Here is a 17,714-nt window from a genome sequence, read left to right on the forward strand (position 1 = left end):
CATGAACATAATATAATGGAAAGTTCGTTCATCCATTTGGAGGGGAGGTAATTATTTCATCCAGCTACTAGTTTCACTTTTTTAGAAAACTTTAAAAATATGGTGTAAGATCCAAGTAATAATATTTCCCTTTTTGTAGGGTTCCTACACCTGCTCGTGTCGGGATGGTTACCTGGACCTGTCCGATGATGGAGATCCAGGTCGTGTTTGCACCAGCTCCAGCGCAGAGTGTGACCTCTGCAATCTCAATGGCCGCTGTGTTCTGGAAAAGAACAAACAGGTAAATAAAAATTTAGATTTATCCTAGGTAATGAAGTAACATGTTACTTGAATTTGTGTAATTATTTCTATAGTAAAAATACTATACAATTTTTGTGAGTCCTCTATATTGATCTTGGAAGGCTTTAAGCTATTTATCAGGAGTACAGATTAATCTCCCTCAAAGATATTGTCCGCGAAAAAAGAAATATTGGAAAAGATTCTACAGGCTAAGTTCTACTCAATTAGTACTTTTATATTAAAAGAACAAAATTTCCAAAAGACAATTGGTGTAGTTGGACAAAGTGACAAAAATCAGCCATGTGACGTCATAAAAATAAGGGATTATCCATCTCTTTTTTTAGGGTTTTCTTTCCCACTTCTCCTCTCATCTCCCTCATTTTTATGAGGTCACATGGCCAATTTTTGAGTCATTTTGTCAACTACCAATTGGTAATTATTGTTTAAATAAAAAATTGACTGATATCATGTTCGCTCTAAAATATTTCTTTTATTCATTACTAACGGCTGCGCCCCTAGCATAAACGGACTCTATATTTAAAAGGATATGGAAGGGCAAAAGAATAGCCTAAAACCATACCTAGACTTATTCATAAATATAAAAAAAGCCTAAAACCATCCAAGGGCATATTAGAAGCTTCCCTCTAAAAAAAACCATATCGGTTCAGTGGTTAGCGAGATCCTTTGCTACAAACAAAAAAGCTTAGTACTTTATATTAAAGACTAGGGCTTCGCCCCAAGAGGTGATCAAAAAAATTTTCGGCGAAATTCGTTAAAGGACCAAGGAAATCTTCAGCAAAAAAAAGGACCAAGGAAATCTTCACTAAATATAAAAAAAATACCAAGGAATCTTCAGCAAAAAAATGGGGGGGATTTTTTTATTTTTTAGCCTAAAACCACCACAGGACCAGTAGGTATATTCCCTGAAGAGTAGAATTCGATCGGTTCAGTGGTTACTGAGATCTTAAGGGACGGACAGACGGACAGACATCGTTCTACTTTGTATTATAGATATTAAAAATTTTACATGACTTTTTATCTTGCATTGATATTAAAGTAAGATAGGTATAAAGATGTTTTTGATATAATATTACACATAATCAGCCCATTACAGTAAGTGCACATTTTTGTTACAAAGCTACTCTATAAGTGTTAAGTGAAAGTCAGTGCATCTCTCTGACAAAGCCATCATACAAATAAGAACCATATTTGATCGTCTGTCTCTCTGTCCGCCCCTAAACAAATTGTGCTTTTCATCGAATATGACCTATAGTACTGACAATAAATTAAATGATTTTTTTAAACTATCTTACTTTTTAGATTGTCCTTTTATGGTTAAAGAAATATAATATTTTAGTGATTTTATAAAAAATTTAAGTTTGCTATCGCTGCACAGTTTATGGACAAGAGTATTCATGTTTGTTAATGGCCTAATCTTAGCCATTGAAAATGCAAAAAAATAGGTTCAATATTCTCCGTGAATGTTTTCGGATAGTTTCGTATATGTTTGGACTTTTAGGATTTTTGAAAAAGAATATTCTAAAATTCTGTTACGTTTTCGTTAGTCATTCTCGGCTGTGAAAGATTAGGTTGTTTCGAGTAATCAAATTTGTCTTCCATTTTTATATCCAAGCGTCTAAAGATAAGGGTAACTCTTTTTTTTTTGGGGGGGGGGGATATTCATTTTTTATTCTTAAAGCTCTGCAGTATAATAGTTTAATAGTAACAAAATTATCCCTTCTGTAGATTACAATTAGAGGTTGAAACATTTGAACACTCTAGTTAATGTACCAACCAAACAATATTCAATAAGAGAACATTATTACAAAACTTTGGGGACTATAGTGTAATAACCAGTCCAATGTCCCCTCATCCCGGATATTCTCGTATCTCAAGGAAGCTATTAAAATCTTGGGTTTCATCATCTAAGATCTTATTACGGGAAAAAAGGCGTGTTTTAATGCAGTTACATTTATCAAGATGTCTCCAATCAAACTAAAACAATGTGGTTCATAAGTAGTAAAGCAATAAAAAGATATTTAAGATGAACAAATAATAGCAAACTGTTACAATATTTTTGTATTAAACTTTCTACACCAAAGTTAGTATGAAGTTATATCTTACTTTAGCATACGGTCTACAGATGCATGGACAAACATTAATTGTTGAACGTCTATCTATGTATATTGAAAATAGTTTGTCATTTTGCCATTTAATCTTTATATAATATTTTTGTCTGTAATGCGCTATTTTAGGTTATTTTGTTTAGGTTTAACTACTCAGTAGTAAATTTATGTCGTTTAAGTGTGATTTCAATGACTTGTTTCATACAAAAGAAATATTGAAAGTAATAATTGGAATCCTGATACTATATTTATCTTAAAAGAAGGAAGCCAAAATTGTATAATCAAATAGAAACCTTTCAAATGTTGAAAGGTACCTTATGAAAAATATAAAGTATAAGTAACAGGAAGTCTGGCTGTCTGTACGGAAAGATCTCGCTAACCGCTGAACCAATAGGGTTTTTCTTTGCAGTGAATATTTCGGCAGGTCCCGTAAAAGTTATGTATCGAATCGTATCAAGGCAGCTTTACGAAGATATTCAAATGAAAATATAAGATCAAAACTAGTTTTATTAGCTCATAAGGGGCCGAAAGCCTCTAGAAAAAAATACACCACACAAAACTGTTCATCATGCAAAACTTGAAAACTGGTCCAATTTTAAAACTTAACTCAAAGGGAATGTGCGAAAATGTAGTGAACTCGATTGGAAAGAATCCTTTAAGTACGAGTCCGGTCCTTAAATTTTTTAGCTATACACCATTTCCTTGAATAGTGCAGCTACTTATAACCAGTGAATGTCAATGTATATCCGTACGTTAATCCGTCACAACGCAACTTTCGTAATATTTGATTTTAATTTTGATATTAAGGACGATTAAATCTGACAGTAGTAAAATTATTTTAACAATTTTAAAGAATCTTGCCAAATGATTGTCAAACATGTACTCTAGGAAACAATACGACCCTCCCCCAAACTTGATAATAATACTAAAAAATGCATAATAACTAAAATTGTATAAATAAAATTTATCTTTTCCATTTCAAATAATGTGGTACAGTCTTATCTTTAAGGATTAATCCTTGGCTAGGTTTAAATAAATGGGCAACCTAATGTAAAGAGGAAGGGCGTAAACCTCTGTTTTACACACTCATACATATCAGGGAGCGATATATAGAGGGATATGGCAACACAAAGAAATATTTATCGCCAGTAAAAAGAAACGAATAATCTGAGCTTTACAGGCACGGGCCTGTGGCCCCTCGCAGCCAACAAAACTGCATTTAATCTTTTTACTATCTCCGGAAAACATCTATAATACGATGCGATAAATGGCAACTTTCATAATTTTTTCCATGTATGAATAAAAGATGAACTTTGCACTGCAAAATGTTTTTTGTTATGTTTTTAGATAAAAAACAAGAATAAATATATGTAAAACTTTTTTGAACAGCAAAGCCTCTTTACAACTTCTTTCATCGTCTGACAATCTAAGAGGATTTTTAAGGCTGCTACAAGAAATTGCTTCTAAATTAAGGTCTAAAGGTTTTCTGGTTCAATTATCATTTTTTGTACAGTTTAACAGTTTTAAGTTTAACAGTTTGGCTGTTCATTGTACTTTTAAAAATATATTTCTCTGCTTCTTCACTTTTGATCCGTGAGGTTGATCATTCTTTCTCATGAAAAATTCAGAATTAGTCTATCCTTATACTAAAGTAACAGGATGTTTGTCTGTCTGTGTGTCTGTCTGTCTGTGTGTCTGTCTGTACCGAAGGATCTCGCTAACCGCTGAACCGATCGGGTTCTCCTTAACAGGGTAGATTCTCATATGTCCTGGGAAGGTTTTTAACTATTTTGGGGGAGGGTACTACCACCCTCCCAAGAAAAATGACAAAAAAATTGAAATTTTAAAAAAATTATGGGAGACTTCAACGTCAAATAAAGAGGTATCGTACGTAAAAAATTATCGTAGAAACTTTAACAAACAAAAACATTTAAAGTGCCACTAGAGGCCTCTAGGGGCGTAGCCGCTAGTTCTTACTATAAACTAACTATGAAAAATGGCCTGTTGAGTAGCTTCGTAACTAGAAAGTTATGAAGAAAAAAAAAACAATGTAAAAGGATAAAGTAATGACGACAGAGAAATCATTTTCTATTCTGAGCCTAGGATAATCCTGAATAAGTACAAAAGTAATGGATTTCTTTGTTATAAAAAAAGTTATTTTTGTTTTTCATGCCCTTATAAAGTTTGTCTTTTTTTGCAATTTTAAAAATAAAAATGAATATTATGAAAATATATACATAGTCTAAATTGGATATTTATCTATAATACAAAGTAGAACGATGTCTGTCCGTCTGTCTGTCCGTCTGTCCGTCTGTCCGTCTGAAGCTTAAGATCTCGGTAACCACTGAACCGAATGGATTCTACTCTTCAGGGTATATACCTATTGGTCCTGCGGTGGTTTTAAGCTATTTTCTTGGGGGGTGGGACACCCCCAACCCCCCCAAAAACAAAAAAATCCCCCCCATTTTTTTTTTTTTTTTTTTTTTTTTTTTTTTTTTGGTGAAGAATTCTTTTGTAGAAATATTCTTTTGAAGAAGAATTCTTTTGTAGAAGATTTCTTTTGTAGAAAATTTCTTTTGTAGAAGATTTCTTTAATTCTTCTTATTTTTTTTTTGAATTTTTTGTTGTTGTCATCTCTTGTGGCAAAGCCCCTAGAGGCTAGGGGCGAAGCCGCTAGTATCAGATAAATTAAAACAAATTATATAATACCAAATTAATTAAAACTTATAGACCAATATTCAAGACTTACATAGTTGAATTTACTGCTTACTTTGCTATATACTGTAATGAGGTTTTTCTGTACTTTAGAATCTCTCTAACAACTGAAAATACTTAGTTCTCCATTTCAGGAATGTGTTATATTAGTTTCAGACAAGGTTTTCGTCTATCTTTAAAGATTTTATTATATTTATGAAGTTTCTTTGGCGCTCAATTATAGTTAAGTCTAGTAGGACATTAGTGGGACATTAGACTGTTTATTACACTAGTCATCAAAGGGTTATCATAACGTTTTCTTATTCGTTGGCTTAAAACATTGAGTACTTTTATTGAATTTGATCGATTAACTCACTAAGATTAAGTTGAGTGTTCAAACTCTTCAACAACTAATTGTAATCTACAGAGATGTAATTTTGTGTATCATCATTGTGGATGTACAATGTACATAAATTTATCGGCCTTTGTCTTTGGATTCCTGAGTTACTACAGACGTACAGACTAATATTTTCGAATTGTAGAGTTGTTTTACCTCTGAATTGTAAAAATTATATAAGTATACTATTTAGTAGTTACATATAGTATAAAGGTAAACGTAAGTACAACATAACAATATTTGAAATTTGCAGAGCAGCTTCGCTCTAAAAATTTTAGAAAAAAATATTAAGATACATGATGCCAAATCTCGTAGTATCTTGTTATGTTATCTGTAGGAATTCAGGGAACAGGTCAATATAGTATTAATTCTAGTCAAAAGTACATTGTTGATCTATCCTAGCAACTGTGTCTTTCTCATCTAAAGGGCTAGAAAAAATAACTTAAAACCAACCCAGGACTAAAATATGAAAATGAAATCGCCTAAAACCATCACAGGACTTATGTGAAGCTTACTTAAAATTGAGAACTAAATCAGCTTCAGGCAAAAAAAACCTTACTACTTTGTATGATAAGATAGTAAAGATTTTCAAGAAACATTTACAAGATTTCAAACTTTGAATTTGCGAGAAGAAAAAAAAATATTTAATTTGCGTATCCCTTATTCCCTGGTTATCGCTGGTCAGGAATTTTGAATTGTGACCTTGGATGACGGTTTGGTGGTTTAGATAAGCAGTGCAGTCTTCTCAGGGTTCCATTCTTAAACATGATCTGAACTTTGCTCCATGAGAGATTGGGTTGTGCCACCCCTACTTTTTGGTATCATTTTAATATTTTTTGCGGAACGCGGGTTAACTTTTTTCTCGTAGCCCTATCTGTGGACATACAAACATAAATCCTGTTACTTCACTTTAAAATCATTAAAAGATGTTTTATCGTGTTACACATTTTTAAGAATTGGGATTTGTAAGATATATTAAAGCCAGATTTAGTAACACTATGTGGGGCCAAAATTTCAACATATTAACATTTAAGCTGTTAAAAACCTTTATTATTATTTACATATCGGGTCCTTCCATACTAAAATGATAACACGGACGATTATGTCCAAAATTATAGCAATGTGTAAAATAAAAAAAAACATAATTATGATTTAGGAGACAAAATGTTTGTAGTCTTCATTTTTCATAAATCAAAAAAATTTTAGGCCATAACACAATTATGTTTTTGCATAAAGATTTTTCAAGTCAAACAAAGACAAAGAGGATTTTCCCTACGAGTAATTGGTTAATTCAGAGACGTGTGTCAAATATTTACCTCGTCTTACCTAGCTGAGCTGGATCTTTAAATCATTTTAGTGGTGAGCCAGATCGGGGTGAGCTAACTTTCCACCAATGAAAGCACAGCATTTTATGAAATGCCGCGCTGTGATTGGCTGAAATTCGGCGCACCCTGATCTGGCTCACAACTAAAATGATTTAAAGATCCAGCTCTGATGTTATAAAAATATATTTTTTCTAATTATAATAAAAGCTACTCCTTCTATACATGAGCAAGGATCTTAAGGGACAAATTTACATGATATACTTTAATCCATTAAAAGCATTGGTTGAAAAGAATAAACACTTTTAATTTGAACCGGCCTATCAAAATGTAATAAAAGTTTTCGAAATTTTGATGTTAGGAAATAAGAGAAGGTTCTTATAAAACATTCAGTACTAGTGTAATTTACATTCCCCTTTCTCTCTGAATTTTGGGTTTAAATAATACTTAATTAGAATTAACCTCTGGGGTATTTTCTTCAGATCTTTATCCTTGGATATTGACTTGCTGTAAGCTTTTTGAAAGATAAATAAGCTTATATAATATCTTTATATTGAAGAGTTATGTAGCTAAAACTGTACTTTTAAGTTTTTGCAATAATTTGATATTTTTAAACGAAGCAAAATAATTTTGTCATAGACATTATATAACTTTTTTAGTAAAATTACTTGTCCTTTATTCAAGGATGGTCAATTTTATATTTAGAAGATAAATGAGAAAAAAAGGAAATATACATTAATATATAAATGTTGAAAATTAAGTTATTGGTTAAAATTTGCTTATCTAATTTTATCAGATTTTAAAAAGGACCTAAATTTAGTTCCTTGAAAGTTTGGACATTAATGAAGCTCAATGTTAGGGACAGATATTTACAAAATTAATCATGTAGATTATAATGGTACCCAAAGTTTTATATAAAAAAGATATTTTCCTCGTTTGCTTTAAAGCTTTTTGGGACTTTTAATCTTGATGGGTTGGTAAAAAAATACTGGTGTTCAAATTTTTCAACCAATAATTCTAATCCACAGAAGATTGAATTTAGTTTAGCATCATTGTGGATATACATCAATTTATCGTCCTAAATAATATAATGGATAGAAGTTCGTTAACATTAATGTGTTATCTAAACCAAAATATTTTATTATCTTACAGAATTTTAGCAAAATAAATTATATTTGATGAATATAAAAAGCTATTTTTTTTATATATTTTAGTTTATGGTAACAAAATTAATCCTCCCCCCCCCTCGATCCCCCCCCCCCCTTCAATACCCTAACACAAATCTACTTAAAATGTTCGTAATTGTTTCTATTCACTTTAATATTGAATATTGGCAAAGAAAACTAGGGCCTAGGCTTTTAATTTCAAATTGGTTCAAGAAACAACCAGTCTCAGTCGAATCACATAAGAATATTGATAAATTAACAAAAAGCTAACCAAAATAATTGTTTAAAAACTTTCCCCCCCCCCCCCCCCCCCAATGGTAATTGAATATCCACACATTTTCCCAATGGTAGCTGAGTATCCAAAAATGACCCCAATAGTAGCTGAATATCCACGTGGATACTCAGCTGGTATTGAGCCGAATATTGGCCCAGATTGTACTATGATTCAACTGATTTCATTGATTGTTAAAAATCCGCGAAACCATTTATGTTGTGAATAAAACTTCAAGGTCCTTGCTCCCCGTTTAAGCATTGATGCCAGCACTTTGGCGTGTAAGTGGTCATTTTTGAGGCTTATTGTATGGATTTAGTATTACTTGGATATTACACCAGATTATTATGAACTCTAATAAAGTGAAACGTTTAGCTGGCTAAAATGACGACCCCCCCCCATCACACTTTTTTTACTTTTATTGAACATCAACTTATTTCATTTTAAAATATATTTTTCCATGGGACGTGTTTGTCTTTTTGTGTACAAATATTAGGCTATAATCTCAGTGAGAACGGCTACTACATGTATTAGTAATGCTAGCAACACTATATATTGTAATATTATATTTTAGTCTGCCAAATTTAGATTAACTTTTTCTTATGCCTTGACCACTGAAAGATACCCAGTATCCCACGAATGTACGTAATTTTATAATGTGTAAGGGAAAATAAACACTAACAATAAGATACGACTTCTAAAAGATTATTTAAAATTAAGTTTTTCTTTTTTTGTTTAGATATCCAGTAACCTTTGCAATACTCGAAAAACAAATGTACCGAAGATATACTGTATAAAATCGGACTTTGAGATTGCCTGTAATGGCTTGACCATTTAGCTTTATTTCTTTTCGTGCTACTCTAGAATATCTTTGGTTTTCAAGGTTAATTAAGGTTGTACTTTGCTTTTTAGGCTCGGGCGAAGCTACCAGAAAACCTTTTTTTCTGTGAAATTTCTTCAAAAAGCAAACTTAGTATCTTTCTGTATATGTATAAGAAAAAGTTGAACTTTCTATGTAATGAATATTAGAATAATAATTTCAATATTGTGCAACAATTTGTAAAATAAAACAAGAACGGCTATGTTCATTAAAGTGCATCTTTTTGACACATATTAATAAAATTTCAAAGCAACACATACCAAGTAAAATATGAATAAAATTCCTACCATATTCTATGCCTTTATTGAAAGACTGATTTAGACCACCGACCTGCCAACCCAAATTTGTAGAATAGCTACAAAATTTTAAAATCTTGCGTGAGCATAATAAGAGCCCGTGTTTGTGATCTGCTTTTTGCAATATCACGAATAAAGGGTTAGGTAGATATTTAAAAAAAATGGCATTTTCAGCTTTAGATATCAGGTTATAAAACTAATAAACTATGCATAAAATTATGTGAATATAATTATTTTTGCTTACTTATGTTGAAACTATACAAAGCTAGTATTGCTTGCTATTGGGGAGGTATCGGGTTCGAATCTCTATTGACTATATTGTGTTATACTAGAGAAGTAAAAAACCTATATGACAGTATTTTTATAAACTTTTCGAATAACCGTTTATCCATAGAGGCCAAAGTCATATCACTTCTGTAATAATATTAAATGTTTTGCTTTATGATTACATGCATACAGACTGACAGACATATACAATAAACACACAGACAAACATACAATCCTTTACTTACTTCTAGCAACCCTACCCCCACCCCTTCAAACTATTTGACAGTATGTTTATACAAAACACACAATTTACAAGAAGATTCTGTTTGGGTCCCAAATGAATTTATTACAGTCGAACGAAAAAAGTAAGTTATAAAGTAGAATGGCCAATAGAATCTTTATGAAAATTCAGCCGTCAATCTTTATTGTTAGAAAACAACAAAAATGAAAATAAGATATAATGTATAGGTTCATAACGGATAGACTAACAAAATAAGTCAAGAACTTACTCATAATTCTTCACAAAAAAAACAGACTTTTATCTAAGAGCACTAATATAAAAATATAAAATCTGCAAAATTAAAAAAAAATTGTAATTTTGTATGCATTTTTTTGACAAGTTTCCTGTAGTACGCAATTTTAATGATAATCCCAGTCAATAATAATAATTGCAATGTAGTCAAACGTGAATGTCACACTAGGAATAAAGAAAACTATTAGGAAACAAGGACAATCATGGCCATGTAGCGTAGGAGAAAGATAAATGATTAACAATAGGATATTGATAATGATATAATATTTAATTTTAGATATTAACTATTTAAAAGCATAGCTCTCATAGATTGCATTTTTTTTGGTCTGTTTATAATGACGGAAAAAGTACTCAGTGAAGAATAAATACACAAAGACTTTATTCTTAACTAGCGCCCCTAGTATTCATGGGCTCTATATTCAAAGGAATATTATAAGGGCACAAAATAGCAACACACGATACCCAGACTGTTTATAGAAAATAGCCTAAAACCATTCCAGGACCTTTTTAACCCTTAATAACCCTTAAGAAACTTTTATATAAAGGAGGACCATATCGGTTCAGCGGTTAGTGAGATCCTTTGCTATAGACAAAAAAGCTTACTACTTTATATAATAGGATATATTTCTTAGACTTATAAATAAAACAATGAATTTTCACTTCCTTGTTTGTTCAGGTTTCATGCAGCTGCAAGCCATGGTATGCTGGAAAGAATTGTCAGATCAACTTGAAACTTTTGCTGATTGTGGGTGCTGTCTCTGCTACCCTGATGATGCTGATTGCTTGTGGTGTGTCCTGCTTCTGCTGCAAGGATAAACGGAAAACAAGGATTCCATGTAAGTTCACATTATTATTGGGTTTTATTCTACAAAGCTTACCATCTCTTACTATGTCTGTAACTATGTAATTCATTGTACATAGATAAAATAGTAAGATTTTCACTTGCTGATACAAATTAATTTATAACAAAAAAATTGGTACCTTTATGTTAAAGGTACGAAACCATGGATTATGTAAAGATGAATAGATGGTAACAAAATTAAAATTGTACAAAACTTATTACTTTTTATTGTTTCAGTGCCTTATGGAGTGAGTATGGTAAGAATTCCCCCTAGTATGCGTGGCCACTCTTTAATTACTGACCATGGCACTGTTAAGTCTAGCTACTCTGCCAGAAGTAGACAGGTAGGACTTAAACTTTAATTTGATATACAGGACATATTATTTAATTTGATATTCTACAAAACCTCTCATATATGATATCCTCTCTATTATTTTGATGACAATAAAAGAAAAAGATAAAAAAGTACAAGTAAAATTTCTATTATTTCCTATTTAAATAGGAAAAAATGCTACAAGTAGCTATTTTTATAAGTTTTATTTTAAAGGGAAACCCAAAGTCTGGGATAGTAATGGTGTAAGTAGCAGTAGTTTTCTTGTTTTTAACAAAAAAAATATGTTTTAAAACAAAGCTATATTAAGTAACTCTTTTATTTTAGCAGCAAACTGCGCCGTCATCTCTGCATTCGAACCCCTCAATGCGCAGTAGTGTCGCACACCCCTGGAATCAAGATTTTGGAACTGTAGCCTCCAGGTATAACTGAATTAAATTTGCTAATTATTTGAAAATCAAAATAAAACATAAAGACACCAACATTAAGCATTTTTTAACATGACAAAATGTACATATTGGTTGGTTTTAACCATGTGTTACAACTTAAATTATTTAAAATGAGTTTAAACATCTATTTTAAATACTGAACTATAAGAGTACGACGTTCGAATATTTCAAATCATAGCATCCTAATAATTTGGTAAATAAACTATTTAAATTATTTTAATTATTTTTATTCGCCAAAATGTCCAACAATTATGATTCATATTTTTCTATTTTCAGAACAAAACGATCAGGACCGTCTTCCAGCAGCCAGATGCCACGGCCAGCTCCACAATCCATGCGCAGCGGTCAGCCTAATGTTGCTATGCCAGGACCCTCCAGACAACAAGTAAAGCCTACAGGACTTATCATACCCAGGGCAAAGGTAATGATGTCTACTTGACAAATTTTAGTGGGAAAACATTTATTAATTTGTTCTCGAAAACGAAACAAAAAGTGAGATGAGAGGATTGAATGACATACTAGGCTTAAACAGGATGCAGGACGTCTAAGGGGGGGGGGGGGGGGAGGTAAATAAAAAGCTTGTACAAAACAGAACTAGGCCATGGAAACTTGCAGGAACCATTATTAAAGATGATTATAAACAAAAACTAAAATAATTTCTTTATCTCAGGTGACCCCAACTCGAAGCACTGGTGGAGCAAGCTATATTCACCACGAAGAAGATGGATTCAGCACTGCTACTGAGGTACATATAATTTAGATGGTCTTTTTAAAAGACAAAAATCTATCCCAATCCTATTTTATAAAGTATTAAAGTTTTTTTGTCTGAAACTTAAGACTACTGAATGGAATAACTTCTTCTTTTTAGGGAAACTTCACATATGTCTCAGAGTTTTAATGCCTGAAATCTGATTAAAGATTTAAATATTTGTAGAAGAACCGAGCAGTATCCGAAGTTGCGTCGATGGCATCGCGTCACAGAAGAACTTCGGTTCCCTCATTTACTGGTGGCTTCAGGAGGGGTAGAGAAGGATCAGTTGACCCTCTACTCGAGGGTTTCCAATCTGACGGAGCTGAATCTTTCCACAGGTAAACATTTCAAAATATGTAAGCTATCAAATCAGAAAAAATGAATACTCCCGTATTATTTGTTTCACACTACAAGCGGCTACGCAAAATGGAGGGGGGGGGGGGGGGGTGGGTGGGTGATAGAACCTCCTCCACTTAGGATTTAAATTTTGACAAGAAATGTTAGAAAAAAGTATTTTAGGGAAAGGGTTAATTTTTTATGTGGTCGAGTTCTTTAGGGAAGGTGGTGGTACCCTCCCTGAAAATTATTATAAACCTTTCCAGGACCCATGAATAGCTACTTTGTAAAGAAGAACCATATTGGTTCAGCGGTTAACAAGATCATTCGGTAAAGACAAACCCACAGACATACAGACAGTCACAGAGACAGATAAACAGACTGTCAGACACCTTTTTCTGTTATATAAGGATTAATTTCTTAAAATAGTGAAATCTTGGTTAAAAAACTTTAAACATGTATATTCTAACCAAAAAACTATTGATTAATAAATATATGCTGTAATTGAATCAACACAATTTTACGTATCAAATGTTTACTAAGGTCTGTCTCGGTGTCTAAGGGTGACCTAGATTTGATTGAAGAACGCACAGACACACAATCTGTAGCCAGGTCTTATAATGAGACCATTATCAGGTATTTTTAGTACATTTTTTACACTTTATTTAATAGATTTTTCATTATGGAACATTTGAACCTTTTTAAAATTCATTTACAGTCACTTTAACAAAGTTTTTGGTCCATTTTTTCTTGAAATCAATTTACCTTAGGTTATGTATCAAACACTTTGATTAGGTCATATTTACATGAATTGCGATCATACTTTATTTGATTTTTAAGAAGGTGAGAACTTATTATTCAACATACCTCAATTATATTTTGTTTAGGCCTGTAACCAGAGCCCTACACACCCCTGCGGGAACCTCCTACAGAAGTAACAGGTCCAATAGGACTTCAGAGGTAATATATACATAGTTGGGTTAATTATTCAATCATTTTTTTCACCCCGACTCTGATCACATTTTGGTTCTGAACCGTGATAAAATAAATGTATAGTGTAGTTACATAGGATTTGTCCTCAAAAGTTTGTATGTGCTATGGTTTATATTTCCTTTTCTGTGAACAACTTTATAAACTAAAGCTATAAATTAATCATAAAAACTGAGGGGAGGTTTAAAATCAAATTAAAAAAAAAATTTAGGAGGGACGCACAATGGCAGATCGAGATGGTGGATCCTCCTATGTGGTTTCACCGGGACAACAGCTTTACAGATTACAGGTAGATTTTTTCTTCCCGCATTTTTAATCCTGATAGATTTCTTTTTATGTACTAAGTTTAACATTATGTTAACCCCAATTCAATCTCGGAACTATATAAAATATAATAAGACACTCTCAAAAGCAAAGTTGGTTACTTTTTTGGTAATGTCAGTTTTTTTTGTAACGCAACATGATATAGTTTTACAAACGTAACTACTTCATTACCATACTTATTAATAGACTTAAAGAATACTAAATTATATTATTTTTTCTATTAAACACTTTTTTAGTGGGCCAAGAATAATTCTTAATCGTAATCCGTTTTGCAAAACAATGTTTTTTTTTGCTGTAAATCAAAAACATTGCTAAATTTGTTGTTTACTATTTCTGGTATTCATCATTTTTTACATTTATTTCTATATTTTCAGGACAGTGATGGTTCCTTTGAGTCCTTGTAAGCCACCAAAACCAAGTCAACAAAAAGTCAGAGTGATCAAATAACTTTTAATAAATTGGTGAATTTATAAACTAGAAAAGTAAATATTATTTATTTGTTACCTACATCGAACTGTTAAAATAATGCTCAGAAAATGAAATAATACTCAAATAATTGAACGGCTCAAAACTTAAAAGTTACCAAATAAAAATCTGATTTAATGTAATTTAATATTTAATCTCTTTTTATGCAGCTACAAGGCAGTTTTTCTGTTAAAAACTCAAAAATAAAATGGTTTAATGCCTTAACAAAAAATATGCAATGTAGATATTTTTGCACTTCAAAGTACACCTATATTAACTTTATTGTATTTTACTTTTATGGGTTAATCTATGTTTAAATTTTAATCAAAAAACAATAGGTTTTAACTTCTTGAAAAGTGCAAAAACCAAAATTTAACAAAGGAAGGAATTATTATTGTATATCTAAAGCTTTGCAAAGTATTTTTTAAAAATAATTTTTGATCATAATACCATTAAGAAACTATTTCAAACTTGTAATTTAATAAAAATGTTCTTAATACCTTGATTTACAAAATCCCACATTAGTAACCCCCTCCTTTGTTTTATTCTTTTAAAAGATATAGTAGAACCCAATTTATGTACCATTTTATCAAACTTAGATCTTCCAAATACATTACTAAATCTATCTAAATTATTTGCCATTTAAACCACTAAACAATTTTGAATCCTTTAAAAATAATTTACATTTCTAATGAAAGGCAGCCGCCAGCAAGTCGTATTTTGACTGTAAATGAATGGGTGGCTATATACATAAAATAGGGTAAAATATTTTTTTTTACTTATTACAACTAAAAAGTGAAGCTCTTTATAGTGCCTATAAAAAAGGGGATAAAACTAAAAACTTTTGGGCCAAGCATCCCGAAAGTTTTTAAATTTATCCCCCTTTTTTATAGGCACTATAAAGCGCTTCCTAAAAGGCGGCTGCTTTGCACTCTTTAAATTTTATTCTCTTCGCATAGTACATAAATAAATACTAATACATAAAAATAATATTTTTTTAGTGATATATGTAACCGGTAAATTTGTTACTTATTTTTTTGGGGTTGGGCTGTATAATTTTGGGCCGGATAACAAATACAGGATATCCGGCTGATTTATAATGCCGGATAACCGGATATTGAAGTAGCAAACAAAATTTGCTTCATAAAAATCAGGTACTGTTTACCCACCGGCTGCCGACTGCGGCGGCTGGCTGCTGCAAAGAACAGCTGCCGCCGCCAAAAATCATGTTTTGAGATTCGAAATAAAATTTTCATATAAATAAACATTTCCTAAAAAAGATTTCTTCTAGCTTCAAAATTAAGAAATTTTGTGTGTGAAATAAAATATTATATTACCGGATATCCGGCCGGATAGTTTCAATATCCGGTAACCGGCCGGATATTGAAAATGGCCGGTTATCCGTCCAAACCTGATATCCGGCCCAACCCAAATATTTTTTTTTATTGTTTATTACATATTTATTACGAAAATTAAAGATGTAATAATGACTTATAATTTTATTCACATGAAATAATTTTAAAAATCATTCATAATTTCTCTTTTAATTAATTAAATTTGTGTTAAAGAATCTCTATTCACTTAAGATAATTATGAGTTAAAGAATTACTAGTCATTTCTCAGTAAAGGATTTCAACTACTTCTTTTCTTGTTCCTATATAATCTACCATTTTTTTTATAGATCTTAGTTATTTAATGTTTTTTATTTAAACTGATTAAAAATTTTTATTAAAAAATTTAGGAGTAACCGTACGTACATTTATAGTTAAATCGGCTTCAACGGGCCTAAAACTTAATATTTTTTTTACAACTGAGATCTTTAGAATTAAACTGTAGATAAATTACTCAAGTAAAAAGTTGCATATTCAAATCCTTCTGTTATATTTCAACCTAATCATTTAGAGTCTAACTAAATAAATTAAATTGACATTACAAGATTTATATTAGAAATACATTTTACTTTTACTTAAAATCATATTTTTTCTAAAGCATTTAATAATTTTTATATTTTTAAGTAAAACCAGTATTTTATTATACACTTATTTATAATTTCCTTGTTTAACCCACCTCTTCTAAAAACCTGATTAAATGTTATCTAAAATTTTTCAAATATTGATATTTTAAAAATTCAATTGCAAAAGGAAATGTTTAATTTATTTTATGTTTAAAATTTAAAATGATATTTAATATGATAAATTTTAAAATATCAGGTTTATCAAATACATAAATGCTGTGTATAAAACAGCAGAATTTATAATAAAATGTTATTATTTATCAAACAGCAAGTATGTAAAAAAAGTCACAAAATTTGAAAATGCTCATTTTTGGAATGGCAATAATTTTTACATTCTACTAAGTAAAAGTATCTAGTTTTTATTGTTTCTATTTCAATCAAAAGAAATCGAATCTCAAGTTTTGCTGTTTGGTAATGTTGTTTAATTTTAGTTATTAAAAATGCTTACAACCAAAGCTAGTATCAAATGCTATCATTAAGTCATAAAACATTTAGTATGATTGTTTTGTAGTGAAGCCACTTCACAAGTTATATTCGTTGGTCAGTCTACAAAGCCTTTCTTTGCCGATAAAAGTTAGTAAAATAACAATCGAAAACAGGCTACAGTAATTTTAAATAATCTGTCCAAAAAACGTTGATCTTGAGGTCATCTCAGGAAACGCCTACCTTTTAAAATGCCGACTACATTTTTAAAAACAAGTAATGGTTTATACCCAGCATTCAATAGAATAATAAGAATATTTTGTTTCGTTTTGTATAAAGACTTGTTTCTGAAATAGGAGTTTTTTTGAATACTGCCTTTTTATAATTATTGATGCAAATTTAAAACTATTATATATTTCATGGAAAATAAAGCAAAACTTGCTAAATACTAAAAATATATATTCTACTCGTTGTGATTTATACACATTTTTGTTGTGATACATCTATATAGTCAAAACAGAAATTAACTTATTTCTACATATATTTTTAAGATTTTAATA

The sequence above is a fragment of the Acartia tonsa genome, chromosome 10 (assembly GCF_053477335.1).
Source record: "Acartia tonsa isolate MP-2025a chromosome 10, ASM5347733v1, whole genome shotgun sequence".
Classification (NCBI taxonomy): domain Eukaryota; kingdom Metazoa; phylum Arthropoda; class Copepoda; order Calanoida; family Acartiidae; genus Acartia; species Acartia tonsa.